This window comes from Felis catus, chromosome B3 (assembly GCF_018350175.1).
Source record: "Felis catus isolate Fca126 chromosome B3, F.catus_Fca126_mat1.0, whole genome shotgun sequence".
Lineage (NCBI taxonomy): Eukaryota > Metazoa > Chordata > Mammalia > Carnivora > Felidae > Felis > Felis catus.
The window spans coordinates 130,762,303-130,779,529 of NC_058373.1; positions in this window are offsets into that span (position 1 = coordinate 130,762,303).

Sequence of the window (17,227 nt, forward strand, 5' to 3'; positions counted from 1 at the left end):
CGAGATTTAGAATTATTAAAATCCATTAATACAGATTAAAAAGCGGAGGTGAATCAAAAATGTATCTTCTGTTCCACATGCATTTATTGGGCACCAATCATGGTTCAGCAAAAACTGTGAGCTGTTGCATTATTACATATTCATAATGCAAGTATCGCTGAGGGGTTATAAACACACGCTGAAAGGACGTATTCTAGTCCCTCCTATTCATGATCTTCTGAATTCCCTTTTTCCAAACACACCAAAACACTTTCTTCTAATTCATTATTCTTACCTGCCATTTGGGCATTATCTCACCTCTCTCACCACTAAACCCACTTTTGAGTCATTTCTCTACCTTTTCCTCAAAATGTGTGGAAAATTTCTTACTGGATATATTATTTTCTTCCCTGGGTCTTTCTCTTCCTTCTTTATTCCCTCCATGCTAATCCTTACCTGTTGTCACATTCTCTTTTTTTTTTTTCCCAAGCAGCCAATTTTTCTAAATCCTATCTCACACTTCTGTCTCTGAGGCCCGAAAACAAGTGTATGCAGAAAGAATTAGATAGTGTTAGAACTCCATCAGATTAGCTTCTATCTTTATTCTTTTGCCAAGGCACTTAGTCTACATGACAAAAATTAAATTCATAAGATGGAACTCTACAGTGTAAATTCTAGCAGGACGAAATGGTCTTACTTAAACGCAAAATAAACTGTGTAATCACATTCCTATAAATGGTGGGATAAATTCCTCCTGACCACAGCCTATCCCACCCACTTCTTTCAGAGAGAAAATATAAATCAAAATGATTTAGTTCAGGCCAGAGCCATTTCCTGGGTAAAAGAGAAAGAAGACATTAAAAATTATGTAGCAGGATAATTTATAGAAGTACTAATTTCTATCCTGTCCTCATTGTTATGAGAAACTTAATGAAATTAAAAAAAGAAAACACTTGCCTCTCCCTCTTTCCCTACTTGGAAGGGAAGGCGACCCTCTGTGTTTAAATATCAACTTTCCTCATGTCAGCTTCTCCTTCAGGGAATTAGGCTGCAGTATCTTTCTGAGGTCAGAAATGGGACTTCTGCTCATTGAGCGACCCAGTATAAAGCAAGATGGCTTCCCAAACACAGGAAAGGTAATAACTTGGAGAGATTCTTCCACTAATGCAGATCTCTGTACTGAGAAGTAGTCCCCAGGAGGCTGAATTCTACAACATAGAGGCCTTAATCAAAATCTTTGTGCCCAAAGTAGGCACCAACAAAAAGAAAATAAAGCCAAATGATTTTAATCAACAATGACCACTATGGATCAGAAGCCGTATGCAAAACAGCCAGGGGCGATAGAAGACCAAAACCTTTCCAAAATATTTGGACTTCCCTAAACTGAAGATGGTACCCAAATCAAATGAATTTGATGTAGTTCTGCTTGTTTGTTAACATAACATTTCCTTCACCTGCACAATACAGAGAACGTGTGGAATGTGATGGTACCAGCTGCCAAGCTAAATAGAAAAGAACAAAAGGAACCCACAACTCTAATGGAAAGCTATCATTTTTAATGGCATGTGTAAAGCCTTGTTCTTTGAGCACCTATATCTTCCTCAGAATGAGTTTAGACGATAGAAGGTATATGTGGTGGTTAGCTATTGATTGTTCACATCTTCTACACAAGTTCTTCCAAAGCCTCTGGTTCTCATTTGAGGATTCACCTTGACCAATGTATTTCTCTCACCTTGAAGAAACTTGAGCCAGATTCACTCCTGACTGTAAGACCCTGAGCTCCTTTTTCTTGAAGATTTTGTCTTTTTTTTAATATGAAATTTATTGTCAAATTGGTTTCCATACAACACCCAGTGCTCATCTCAACAGGTGCCCTCCTCAATGACCATCACCCACTTTCTTCTCCCTCTCACCCCCCCCCATCAACCTTCAGTTCTCAGTTCTTAAAAGGCTCTTAGGTTTTGGCTTCCCCCCACTCTCTAACCCTTTTTTTTTCCTTCCCCTCCCCCATGGTCTTCTGTTAAATTTCTCAGGATCCACATAAGAGTGAAAACATATCGTGTCTGTCTTTCTCTGTATGACTTATTTCACTTAGCATCACACTCTCCAGTTCCATCCACGTTGCTACAAAAGGCCGTATTTCATTCTTTCTCATTGCCAAGTAGTATTCCATTGTGTATATAAACCACAACTTCTTTATCCATTCATCAGTCGATGGACATTTAGGCTCTTTCCATAATTTGGCTATTGTTGAGAGTGCTATCAACATTGGGGTACAAGTGCCCCTATGCATCAGCACTCCTTTATCCCTTGGGTAAATTCCTAGCAGTGCTATTGCTGGGTCATAAGGTAGGCCTATTTTTAATTTTTTGAGGAACCTCCACACTGGTTTCCAGAGCAGCTGCACCAGTTTGCATTCCCACCAGCAGTGCAAGAGTGTTCCCGTTTCTCCACATCCTCTCTTGGAGATTTTATCTTTAAAAACGTTTCATTTTACATTCTTTCTCTGCCTTTTTAAGATGTAAATCTTTTGCCTACCTCCTGCCCATTTTACAACCCAAGAAGGATTTTCTCAGGGACCTGAGAACCATCTTTTTTGAAATATAAATATAGGTATTTCAATCATCAAGAAAGATAGAGTCCTGTCTTACAATCCTTCTGGGAGGGTAGGAGCCTAAGTTCTGTAAGTACCAATTAGCAAACACAAGTGGCCTAATCACATTGACCAACGTTTTATTCCCCACTACTTTTCCCCTATCTCACCCCAGTGCTTAAAAACCCCTCTACCTTTTGTCTCAGTGGGGTTGAGTTCAATCTCTCCTATTGCAATCGTCTTCCTTGCTTTCTTAACTCCATCTGGTATCAGTTTTCTTTGACGACTTTCAGTTCACATGACCTGGGGTGAACCAATTCAAAGGGGGTTAAGAAAAAGAGGGGGAAATTATATGTCCTGGTGACACTGTTGAAGCCCTTCCATCAAGTCATGCTGAAGCGAAAGCTGCTCCTGAACTTTTCATGAGTGAAATCCAATCTGTTCTCTTTTTGCTGAATCCAGTTAGGAATGAGAGGACCTGTGTTTGGCTTTATTTTGTTCTGTTTGTTTGTTTGTTTGTTTGTTTTTACATTTTCAACAGAAGACGTCCAAATTGTCATAGCTGGTCAACTAGTAAAGGAACATCAGAGAGGCGGTGCTTACTTGTAGGAGATGAAGGATAAAAGCTCGCACCAAAGAGTCAACCAGGATCCTAATTTATGGGACGGCAGCCTGCCCTCCACTACCATCCCACCTAATCCTCTCTAGTTCCTGTAAAATAAGGCAGAAGAAACGTTAATTCTATCTGGGTGACGGCCAAGGACTTTCTCAAGGGTGGATGACCCTAGAGGAAACCAGAGTGAAATCTCTTCCTGAGGTAAGGGAAGGAGTCTTCCCACAAAGGAGGACTCAGTTTCAGCACGTGAAGAATGGGATGCTTGAGAGACAAGCATGCTAATTAGAAGGTAGGAGATCCTCCAAAATGTCCTTCCCGTAGATCCCTCAGATTCTAGATGTCTATTCACATGATATTCAAAAGGAAGGGACTTGCTCTCTTTTCGTAAGTTCCTTGTGTGATTGCCCTAAATCTTTTGTTAGGAAATGTGCACAACTTCCATAGTTTACACAATCTGGCTTGCTCATTTCTAGAATGCCGGGAGAGTAGGTGACTATGTTTCCTCATCGTTCCCAGTGGAACGGGTGCGGAATGATAGACCACCAAGGGGTCTAAGGTCCGTGGTCTCCAGTAATAGAACTGTTTATGGTGGATCATCCCATAAAAATTTGGAGGGCATCAAAAGATTCACGACCTTATAGGTATGTCCTGGAGAGGCCACAGACAGACAGGAGCATTAAATCACACCTTCTGGTGTCCCCCTATGGGTGAGCAAATGGGGGGGGGGGGTTGGAGACAGGCTCTGGCTTAGGCCAGAGTTACACATATAAGACAGTTTGAAGGAGATCAGAGGAAAACAAAAACACAGGAAACAGGAAAGCTTGCTATTTATAATCTTCTTGAGGAACGACTAATTTTGTTCTATATGGCCCACAACTAATTAACAGATACCTTCAAAATATAAGGAAAATGCAGAATTCAATTAGTCATCTGATTTTGTCTGAGATTCCCTAATACCTTAGTTCCATTGTAATTTATAAGGCAAGCAATAACCTACTTTCATGAATCCTATATAAATACACTTAACACCCTCTAATTTAATTACCCCTATTTCTGATGATGCTCTCTAGGTCTTTAAATACAATGTAGGGCTTTTTTTTTCCCTTACAGATTACAAAAACAAAACCAAAACCAAAAAAAAACTGGTCTATGAGAAAAGAAAAAACCCTGTCCCACCATGGCCCTTCAAACAAAACACCTTCTACCGTTCTCTTAAAGATAGCTTTAAATTTGCAAACAGCAAAACACGTCCCGGAAGTTTAAACTAAAATTGAAAAAAAGCAGGCCTAAGAATGCTCATATTTAATTATGGCTGCACATAATTAAGTGTGGCAATCTGGTGATAAAACCTTTAAGTAATGACTCATAAAGAGATAAAATGGAGCATGTGTTTAATCAGTTCGCAGCCTTCCACAGAAGCTGGCATCACTCAGGTGCTAATGAGACACCTGTTGCTGGGGACACGGGAGGGAGCAGGTGGATCAGCAGGGACAGAAAGACGAGGATTCTGTTGCCGAAGGGGGGTGGCTTTGCCAAGATGACTGTCTGAAGGCTTAAGCTCTAAGGGGGTATTTAAATCAAAGGATACGCCAATTTTTTTAATAAAAGGGAAAGAGAGTGCGCAAGGAAGAAAAAGAAGCATTTCTTCCTTCATTTCAATGATACATTGTGAAACAATCTTTTAATTTTAAGTTCATCATGCATTTAAGTCTTCAGAGGCTGAGCTATATATAAAACCCCTTTTCTTTGTGGTATTTCAAGCCACTGCGTTATCTGTGTGCATTTAAGAAACATTATGCTGTGTATTCCTGTTTTACTTCTTTCTGCGATTTTAAGGGGTTATTCTCCTTATCTTCAAAAATGAACAGGGAGCTATTTGTACTTGGTACCGGAATAGGAAATTAAACTCGCATGCTGATCTTTGCGTGTGGGTTGGGCTCTTTCGCGGACTCAGTTGTCTGTCATCTCACATACTAAGAGATATGACTCTGTGTTTCTCCCATCCCTGCAAGGAGAAATGGGGCGTTAATATCTGGGTTCCTATGGAACCTTAACAACGTATTAGAATTTGACAAGGCTAATGGCCCAATGATGAGAAATGAAGACAAGATTCTTCCTCCTGAAAGGTGAAGGGTACCACCGCTAGCACTCTCTTCCCTAGAGGGCTTCCGACTTGTCACAGAACAACCTTTTTCACTCTTAGAATTATTCTCCGTGGCCTATTCGACCTTTGGTTATAAGCAAAACCCACCACCCAGGAGGTATTTGGCACTGACTTTAAATAAACACATGCTAAATTAAAGCGGGCTTTAACCACATCTCAGAAGGATGCCTCGCTATTTCTGGAAATGGAAATTGCTTGTAAGCGTCAGGAGCATCAGAAGTTTCGGGAGAGTGAAATCAGAGTAAAATAAATGGGCTTTTATTACGCATATGCAAAGAAAAAAATAACCCCAAACCCCAAAAAGGTAATTAATAATCTTTTTTGAGGCAAGACAGATACAAGGAAATATTTGGAGGAACAGTGATCGAGATGACACGGGCTGGATGTGAACCAGGGCAGTGGAATACGGGTAATAATTCCATACTGAACATTTGCCACACAAGTTTGGCTAGCACAGACTGTCCCAGCATGAGGAACTCAAGCAACGTCAATAAAGAATGCTTGTTCTAAGCACATGGCCTCTGTAGCCGAAATAAATGGGACAGTACCCAAATGTCACATGTGAGGCTCCCATCCCCCAACTCCCCAGAAAACAAGGAGAGATTATTCAGCTTGGAAAACGAGTTACTATCTGATAGACGATCTACGATCAATCCCCCAACTGCTCAACCTCCTAGTTAATTTTCATTCGCTAAGTGTGAATTGCTTTATGAGAGTATTTTATTTTGTATTATTTTTTATTTTTTTTAACGTTTATTCATTTTTGAGAGACCGAAAGAGACAGAGCATGAGCAGGGGAGGGGCAGAGAGAGAGGGAGACACAGAATCGAAGCAGGCTCCAGGCTCTGAGCTGTCAGCACAGGCCCCGGACGCGGGGCTGGAACTCACGGACTGTGAGATCGTGACCTGAACTGAAGTAGGACACCTAACCGACTGAGACACCAGGCGCCCCCTGGAAGTATTTTAATCAGCCACAATATAAAAGAGCAAATGAGGGGCGCCTGGGTGCCTCAGTCTCTCTCTGACCCTCCCCCGTTCATGCTCTGTCTCTCTGTCTCAAAAATAAATAAATGTTTAAAAAAAAAATTAAAAGACCAAATGAAGGTCTTTTAGTGCCTGCTTAAAATTTGGAAAAGTCTTAACTTCACAAAATATTAACTTTATACTTTTTAAGTAATTGGCTATAATGCCCCATGTAAAAGATGGCTCAGGTTTACATAAAATTTACATAATTTTGTAAAAATTTACATTAAATGGTTTACATAATTTTTTTCAGGAAAACGTTAATTATGAAAAGTAACATCAACTTGGAGAGAAATCTTAAATGTTAGATATTTATATTCTAGGTTAAGCTTTATGTCTTATAGGTTTACATTCATTTTATATTTTTTTCACTAATAGTATTTTTATGTTAATAGATTTTATTTCTACAAGAGAATTCCATGAGTTGCTGTTAGCAACTGATTGCTTTCTGCAGATGAGAACTTTAAATAAAAAAATTAATGTTTATTTATTTTTGAGAGAGAGACAGAGCGCAAGCGGGATAGAGGCAGAGAGAAAGGGAGACACAGAATCCAAAGCAGCTCCAGGCTCTGAGCTGTCAGCACAGAGCCAGACGCGGGGCTCGAACTCTTGAACCATGAGATCATGACCTGAGCCAAAGTCGGACACTTAACCGACTGAGCCACCCAGAAACCATTCTTTTTCTTCTTCTTTTTTTTTTTTAATGTGTATTAATTTATTTTGAGAGAGAGTAGAGAGGAGGTAGAGAGAGAAGGAGAGAGACAGAATCCCAAGCAGGCTCCACGCTAATCAGCACAGAGCCTGATGAGGGGATCAAACTCACAAACCATGAGTTCATGACCTGAGCCTAGATCAAGAGCTGGGCACTTCATTGACTGGGCTACCCAGCAGCTCCTGCAGATGACATTTTAAGTGACACAGCCATCTGTATATAATACAGCAATATCTGAACGGGTAGTAGCAGACCTTCCTCATGGAAAGACTTAGGGAAGGGGGTAGAATAAAAAAGGCATTGAGGGTAGAGGAAGCCAATGAGTGTACAAACAAATGCTGCCTCTTTTCAGGAAGTTTGCTGTCGATGTCAACTCTTGCCATTTCACAGAATTGAGAAATCTGGAATTAGGAAAGGAATATACTCAAGAATTTGATTTGGAAAGTAGAGGTGTATTTGAGAGTGACTGTCATATTTGAGTAACTTCACGTGGACTTTTTACCTCCAGTCTCGCTCTGATTGCGGAGTATTAACCTGGCTTCTTCGTTGGTCTGCACCAGCGAGAAGCCTCCAGGCACCTGCCAGCTCCACTCACTACCCACGTGTTACCAGTATTTGCCACTTTCTGTACAAAGGGTGTCTGCAGAGAGGTGGGTTCCCTTCGAGAGGGAACGCCCCCTGGGGTGTGTTGGGAGCAGAGGAAGGTAGTTGTTGAAAGGGTCGCTTCTACTGTATTTCTTTTTTCACTGCATCTCAGATTTTCACAGTACAAGGTGTGATGTATGCCTTTTCAGAGTCTGGTTGCATGATCTGTCCCTTTTTTCGTTTGTTTTCCTTGCACATTCTTGCTCAAGCACTCTCTTTCAATAGGTAAAGTGTATATCTTAATGGTTCTTTTGGCTATACTCAAAAAGTTAGGAGTTTGTCCCTTCTCATTAAAAAGTACGCATGTTTACTTCCCTGTTACACTCTCCTCACATTGGTCGCGTGGATGTGTTCTTAGCTCATGATGGTTCTAAACACAACTGTTGTTTCTATTAGAGATAATTGTGAAATAGTTTCTATTTTTCTATGCCTTCCCATGAAAATTTTTCTTGTTTTCCCTTCGATCACTCACAATTTATACAAATAAAGTAAGAAATGTCTTTTCAAAACCAACATAAAAAATTATCAAATATCATTGTGCTGAAAAGACTACGATAAATGTCCAGAAGCCTGTTTCTAAAATTTTGGGAAAAGCTTCAGATTTTGTTTCTGATATAATATTGCCATAAAACAAAAATACCATATATCAGGATCTCTTATGATTATTATTTTTTTAAATAAGTAATGGGAGCGGCCCTTGGGTGGTTCAGTGGGGTAAGTGACTGGCTCTTGATTTCAGTTCAGGTCATGGTCTCAGGGCCATAAGTTCGAGCTGACAGCACGGAGCCTGTTTCCGGTCCTCTGTCTCCCTCTCTCTGCCCCTCCCCTGCTCATGCTCGCTCTCTCCCTCTTGTAAAAATAAATAAACATTAAAATAAAAAATAACTAATTGATTTATAAATTGTGGATTTCTTCCAACCAATGAATTCCCAGTTAATGTAGTATTACATAGGGACTGTGTGCTAAACTGTTTATGAGTCATAGCTACTTAATTTCCAATCTATTTTTTCTTAATTTTTCATCTATTTCAATTGATATAAACAATTAAACAATAACTTTTATTTGCATCCTCTAGCTAATAAATAGCTGGTCCCTACCGAGATTTTAGAATGAATCATGAATTCTTGCGTAGACGGCATCAAGGAGGTGGATATGTCATGATTTTCGTTATTCGTATCCGTTGAGCTTCTCTCTCTCCTTCGTCTTCATTTTATTAAAGACAAAACTATAAGCATTATCACCGATCAATTATACGATTGAGAATATGCTTCCTGAACGCTATATAATTCTTTTATAATTCAAGACACTTTTATTCATGCTTCTTCTTTGACCAGCTTGGGCTTTTTTTTGTTAGTCAGCTATAAATGAAAATCATTGTTTAGTATTGTAGCTCTGATGTCCTTAAGTTTCTTTTCAAGAACCTGCTTCTCCAAATTAACTGCTTAATCAACTAATGTTTTGACTACTTTACGTTTAAACAGCAAACTGGAGAATTGATTTAGAATTTCATTTGGCATTTCGATGGATTTTTTTTCTCTGAACAGTGAGAGACAATACTCCTTAGAGATAGAATACTCCTCAGCCTGGCAAGCAGGCTTCCATTCCTGGTCAACCTACCATGTGGTTAGATTTATTTGTGAGAGCATTTGATTAACCATATTAAAGCACTATAGTCAGTTAATGTGTTTTCATCATTGAAAACCCTTTCAAGGGGCACCTGGGTGGCTCAGTGGGTTAAGCCTCTGACTTCGGCTCGGGTCATGATCTCACAGTTCGTGAGTTCAAGCCCTGCATCAGGCCCTGTGCTGACAGCTCGGAGACTGGAGCCTGCTTTGGATTCTCTGTCTCCCTTTCTCTCTCTGCCCTTGCACCCCCGCCCCCCCCCCCCCCGCCCTTGCACACTGTCTCTGTCTCTTTCAAAAATGAATAAACAAAAACAAATTTTTAAATATTAAAAAATATAACCCCTTCAGGTAGTGCAATCATAGTTATTCCACTGAAAAGGCTGTCTTCTTTTTTTTAATTATAACTATCACAACCTGTATCACAATGTTTAAATTCTCTGCATACTTATGGTATATAACAAATAAAGATGTATGTGAGAATCCTATGTTTGTGTATACATACATATATATGAATTTTATGTGTAGATTTAATAGAATTTTGAAACTGGAAGATTGTTAATTCACTTTTACTAATGAAGTAACCTAAAATATTGTGAATTTTCTGGGAACACAGCTGCTCACTAACTAGGACAGGATTATAATCCTCTCTGTGTGACTCCAGATAATGATTTTTTAAACCACAAAGATTTGTTATACTTGGTATACGTGCGAGGTGGGAAAAGGATGTCGAATTGTGTGTGTATGTGTATGTGTGTGTGTTTTGCAGGTGTATGCCGTAGGTGTGGCTTTGTGTGTACTACAGAGACAGATGAAAGGATTGAGAACATGATTACGGACCAGGAATTCTTGCTTATGACTTTATATTATACTTCAAATTATTTTCATGCACTTTTCAAAATAATTTTGAGAAGCGGAAAATTGAATATTTGTTCTCAAATAGCACGAGTATCACTGTATCTAGAATCGTTAGCACATAGAATGTGCAAAATATAATAGATAACTCTTTAATACCTTAATGAGAAGAGGAAGAGAAAGGTATCTCTGGTTGAGAGAACACGATGGTGAGGAAGAGTTGGAGTTCTGGGGACCCGGGAATAAATGCCCACCACTGATGTGCAGCACAGGACCAGCCCTAAAAGGACAGGAACCTGGAATAACAGCTAAATTTAGTCCAGATGCTGGAGCACCTCTTAGTGCCATGCTAAGTAGTTGTGCGTTGTTTCCATACTCTGTATCACTGAGAATGAAAATGGCTTCTTTCACGTCTTAGAAAATGAACCCTTTTGCACCCAGGGTTTATAAAAGTAAGAGAGAAAACCCTTCATTTTTCTTGTGAATGCTTTCCTCCCTTATTCTAATCTCCTGCCCTCCATTTGTCTCCTTCTCTTTGTTTTCTTTCCTTTTCCCTTCCCTTTTTAAAAATCACTCATATTTGTACACTTTGGAATCCTTGATCCAAGCAGTCCAGTATTTGTATAAACCTGTGTCTGAAGAACTGAAGGATCAGAGGGAAAGTACTCTGGTGGAATTATCATTCCAGCATGTTCTCTTACATCTCCTCCTCTCCCCACCAGCCCTCTCACTGTCCACCTTCCACCAGGCTCTCTCCTCCATCACTTCCCCCCTAGTTCACTTCCTCCAACCTCAGCTGAAAAGCACTTTCTCTGCCCTCCCTTCTCCCAGCTCACTCCTCCATAGGCCAACTTAACCTATATCTTGCTAAACCCTCAACTTCCCTTCTGGTGACACTGCTTCTCCATCTACCCATTCTCCATTTCTCCAACATAAAAGCCCAGAAACTTCTCTGGCAAGGATCAGAACTGCCTTTAAGGGTTTGGAAATTGAGAAGAAAGAATATTCTCCGGCTCCGGGCTTTGGGAGGAGGACTGAAAACTTTTATACATGAATTAAGTTTGATATTGTGGTGGTTCAGATTTAAAAAAAAATCTCTTGTTTTCCCACAAGACTTATTTCTGCCCTTATGGCCCTTCTTTTTCTGCTTAAAATAATATGAGTCTGGCAAAATACTGATATTTGCCTTTTGCCAAGACACTGAAGGATTAGGGTAGAATAAGAAAGAGAAAAAGAAGAAAGAAAGAAAGAAAGAAAGAAAGAAAGAAAGAAAGAAAGAAAGGAAGAAAGAAAGAAAGAAAGAAAGAAAGAAAGAAAGAAAGAAAGAAAGAAAGAAAGAAAGAAAGAAAAGAAAAGAAAAGAAAGAAACAGTAAGAAAAACAACTATTCAGTGAGTTACAAAACTCTTTGTATCATTGTTCTCTGTTACGTTTCATGTGTGGAGGGCTTCTCGGTGACTATTTATGAAAACAGAATTACTCAAACTGATGTTAATATAAGTATCTGTATCTGTGATTTTGATACTCCTCATAAGCTGAGAAAAGTTGGGCCTTATGAGTAATTGAATGAGTGTCTAGAGACTTACAGAGACGATGGCTCCATAAAGTGGTTTGGATGGTGACTCAGGTGGAATGCCTCCTCTAATTTCAGGCCCATTATGGCTCAGGGCAATGATAATGTGCACATAAAAGCTACAGATTGGTCCAGAATGGGTACTATAAAGAGAGCCTTTTCCTAATCATGTCACCATTTTGTGTCTGCTGGCTTGGATTAGAGCCTAGACGTTCAAAGGCAAGACTATAAATGGAAAATATTGAAAAGTATGTCATCATAAGCCAGAGTGATCTTTAAAAAATGGTAATCAGATCGTTCTAATTCCCTAACGTAAAAACCCTCGATGGCTTCCAAGTTGTTTAAGAAAATATCCTCCAACCTGGATTAAAAGGCCCTGTATGACTTTGCTCCTGTCTCCATCCTCAGGATCATTTCCTCCAGGCCTTGCCCTTCGCCTACCAGAGCCCCACAACCTGTCTGGTCCTTATAACTGCCAGCTCACTCCTATTTTATGAGCCTGGACTGTGTTCTCTCTGCCTGGAATGTTCTCTCAAATGACCTTCCCCTGGGGTGTTGCTTTTGTCATTAGGGTCTCAGTTATTTTTATCATCTGCTCAGCACTGAATATTGTCAGTCTCTTACTTGTTGATTTCTCTCCCTCTCTCTCTCTCTCTCTCTCTCTCTCTGTCTGTCTCATCCATGGACCTACCTCTTCTCCCATTCCCAAATCCATCCTCCACACAAAACAATTAAAAACAGTTTTCCAGGAACTCGTGTCCTTTCCTTCATTTCTGAACGACTCTGGGAGTGTAAGAACTGATCAAACATGACATTTTAATATTTTCTTAATGTGTTTTAAACTCTAAATAGGACTTCTGAGCAACATGGTTTTACCTTGTTCTCCCTGGAGCAGCGAAGCTGGGCCAACACATGAATTCCCTGGACCCACCCTGACATTTCTTTCTAAACCTCTGTTTTCTCAGGGCGTCACATGTATACTATACACATGTCTTGACCTAAGAGAGCCAGCGTCAGGGCCTGAGGCAGCCCGGGGATTTCACCCAGAGACGGTTTCATTCTTACCTGCTCCTGCGGCTGTTTGGTTAGGTGTTTTCTCTCATCTCCGTGATAGCTATGACAGCTCGTTTTCCCCCACGGAGGGACCATCTGGCTATTTGTCTGTGAGAAGATGCTGCGGAAATCAGCGTCTGGTCTCATTTTTAATCTTCCTTCATTTGAACGTGCCGGGAAGGCAGGCCTATGTGCAGAGTGAAGCAGAGTTAGGGGTCAAACTCCGGATGGAAAGCATGAGCAGAGCAGGGTAAACTCAGCTTAATACTATGACCGGTTTTCATTCTGTTCCTTTAATAGATCTGTGTTCTCTATTATGTAGTAAACACAGTAGAGGATGGAATACACACACACACACACACACACACACACACACACACACGTACAAATGTGTGTAAAAATTATGATGGATAGAATCACTATCCAGAAAATTTAGGGAAAAAAAGATTAAAACGGTCATTCCTAATTTTCCTCCCTAACCCACCCATTTCTAGCATTTTGATAATATTTTTTCTACCAGTATTTTTAATACAACTTTTTTTAAAAAATTAGCCTCACAGTCCAAATATCTTTTAGTATTTTGCTCTTTTTATTTAACATTAGATATGTTTCATTTTCTTATTTTTGTAAACGAGATTTGCTGTCATTTTTGATAACTTTAATATTTCATCAAGTAAGTGAGTTTACTCAGTCATTTCCCTAGTGATGCTATTGCTTTATATCTAACTTGTTTTCTTTTTTGTTTTAAATGTTTTTAATGCCAATTTATTTTGAAAGAGAGAGAGAGAGAGGTGGAGGCGCAGAGAGAGAGGGAGACAAAGAATCCAAAGCAGACTCCGGGCTCTGAGCTGTCAGCACAGAGCCCAACACGGGACTTAAACCCACAAACTGTAAGATCATGACCAGAGCTGAAGTTGGACGCTTAACCCACTGAGCCACCCAGGTGCCCTGCTTTCTATCTAACTTGTTTTCGATGTTTTATTGGTTAGCTTCTTTTCCAAACTTCATGATTACTAATTAAATTTCAATGTATAGGAAATCTTTATGAACACATATTCATATATAGACCTTAGTTTATTTGTATTTTATTTTGTTTGAAATTCTGGAAAAAAGCAGTAGTCCTTGAAATTTGAGGGGCGCCTGGGTGGCGCAGTCAGTTAAGCGTCCGACTTCAGCCAGGTCACGATCTCGCGGTCCGGGAGTTCGAGCCCCGCGTCGGGCTCTGGGCTGATGGCTCAGAGCCTGGAGCCTGTATCCGATTCTGTGTCTCCCTCTCTCTCTGCCCCTCCCCCGTTCATGCTCTGTCTCTCTCTGTCCCAAAAATAAATAAATGTTAAAAAAAAAAAAAGAAATTTGAGTAGTGACTTCTTAATTTGCTACCATCAAAACATATATCAAAATGATCTGTTCTCAAAAATGCCATTTTACAGAACTATATATACACAGAGGAGAAAGTTTTGAAAGAAAGATTACTGCTCCCACTCTTTCAGAAATATAAAAAGATTCACTTTACACATCTCTCCTTATGTTTAGGAAATCTTGAGAAATCTGATGAATTGTACTCTCAAATAAATGTTTGGCTAAGGAAGATAAAATGACCAATGGGTCAAAGCATTGCTTGTGCTTCCCTAGCCCCAAGGACACAAAGTCACTATGAGTCACTTTCAGCTAAAGGTGCTTTCGGTTTCTTAGTTGAATTCATCATGAACATTTTGTGAGAGTTTCACTGAAGAAAAGTCTGGAGTTTCAGAGTCTAGAAGTACTAGAATCTGAAGCAATATTTGATGTGTGTTTTTTCCTTTGTAATAACCTCCTGGAGCCTTAAAAGAGGCACCTCCTAGAAACCTGTTGGTCATGGTCCCCACTTCCACTTATTTGTTTTATGTTCTCCATCGAGTACAAGACCTTGGATTACCTCCACAGTCCTACTTTTACAAAGGAAGAAACTGAGGCACAGGGAGGTTAGTGGCTTGACCAGTCAAGTGGTTAGCCACTGACAGAGCCAATGCGTTTCAAATTCAAAACTCTCCCAAGTTAAATATTTGTTGACTTCCAATTGTATTACTCATGCAATACAGTTCATTACTTCAAATGGGCACTTGTTGGACATCTACTACGTGCCAGACGTGTTCTAGGTGTTACTGGGACAATGATCAACAAGACAGGAATTCCTGCTCTCACAGAGTTTATGTTTCAGGGTCTAATGGATGGACACCAAAGAGGAAATAAATGTGCACATAGTGAATTTTGAAGAGGGTAAGCCAGCACTTGAAGGGGAGAAAACAACACTTCTCTCATCCCAGGAAAATTAGCCAGGTGCGGTGAAAAGGAGGGTGGGGCACGTCAAGGAGGTGATACTGACAGCAAGGTGGTTTTGGCGATGAAGGATTTCTCTCAGGTGGGCTGGTTCAAAGAAAAGGAGTAGTTACATTAGTGTCAAAGAGCAAGGAGGACTGGGGAGATGCCTAGAAGCCTTGCTGGTGAGACAGGGTTTCATAGTTCCTTCGTTTGCTTTGTGTTGTCCTGATGGGTGATGGGTCATACGATTGCACATTTCCTTCCCAGTTTGCAATCTCTAAGAGCATGGGTTCTTTCACAGGTTGGCCAGTCACAGTATGTTATTAGAAATGATTTGTCAACAATTCAAGGTTGCTGTTAGAAGGGACACTTCTGTCATCTAATGAAATGATCAAACAGGACTCTGAAATAGGAGTCTACACCCAAACAACTTGCTCTGATAAAATGAAAAACAACCAAAACCCGAGTGATTACAGAGAAAAATATCTACTACCAAAAAAATAAAAATATCAGCTCTCAGAAATAAAGATAGTTGGTACCTGCATCTCGGGGGTGGGTAGTGGCTCCAAAAGAGCACGAGGGGGTTTCTGGGTACTGGTAATGTTTTGTCCTTGAAATGGGTGTTTTTTACATAAGTATATTTGGTTTGCAAAACATCCCTCAAGGTATACATGTAAGGTACTGGTATTTGTGTGTGTGTGTGTGTGTGTGTGTGGGTGTGCATAATATTCTTCAATACAATTCTTCACAAATAAATGAAATAAAACCTAGCAAACAAGTAACATAGGCATAATTCAAATGAAAAGTTTGCAGGGAAAAGGAAGTGTTTCAATGCTTTTCTGGAGGCCCTCAAAGAATGGGTAGACCCCATCGATGGAGACGGAGAGAAAGGGCATCCAGAGGGAACAGCATGACCACAGAGGAAAAGTACAGAACACACAACATGGGTTGAGAGTCAGTATAAGCTGCTCAGTGTAAGCTGGTCACGTGGGTTCCCCCAGCACAGAGCCTGAAAAGATACCTTCTCTGGGATTCACTCGGCAGACGACTTGCAACACAACCCAACTCTCAGTCAGAGCTGACTTTTCATTTTGCTTCTTGCTTTTTTTTTTTAATCCTATACATACTAACGCCCTTGAACAGTGGTTCTCAAACTCGATCATGCCTCCGAATTGCCAGAAGGACTTATTAAAACACAGATTGCTGGGCCCTACACAATTTCTGAGTTAGTTCGTCTGGGATGAGGTCTGAGACTTTACATTTCTAACAAATCCCAGGTGGTGTTGAGGCTACAGGTTTAGGGACTACATACAGAGAACCCCTACCTAAAAATATATTCTTGGCCTTTACCAATTTATCTAGCTGTGCCTTTTCTTTGTGGCTCAAAAGAAAATCAATGAATTTCCAGAATGCGAGAGACTTTAAGGACCAGTTTCCTCAGCCCCCTCGAAGTCTTGGTCAGCTGTCTACAATGGCATCGCTCCCTTCTCCTTTCTTCTATTTATTTAATTCTTATTAGTCCCTCAAGACCTATTTAAAATTGCATAAGGTTCAACAATTGGAGAAGACTTATTGATCTTCTTCCTCGGAATGTCTGAAGCACTTATCATAAATGCACAGATAACATTGAACCCGTGACCTTTATGTACATGTGTATTCTTCCTTTCTCCAACTATGTTATAATTCAACTCACACACCCAGCAGAAACACAAAGAAACCCCAACTCCAACACACTCCCACACACTTAAGTTCCACTGATCTTTACTTGTGTGCCTACTGGGTGCCACTCACGTGGTTGGGCACATAGTTGACGATATTTTAATTTTTCACCGTAGCCCTTGGTAGCACGTTGGCTCTATATCACCCCCACTGCTGGGCAAATTGACGTACATAGTCAGTATTGAATGCCACGGGCAGAGGGCGAGGACCGTGTCCTGTTTCTGTTGAATTCTCCCAGACCTAGCACAGTGCCCTGCATGCACTTTATGCGTAAAACCTATTTATGGAAGGAACGAATGATACCGACCCATGTTTGCTCTACAGATGCTGAATATACGTAGCACACCTCTAAACATAAAATCCGTCGGTTCATTTG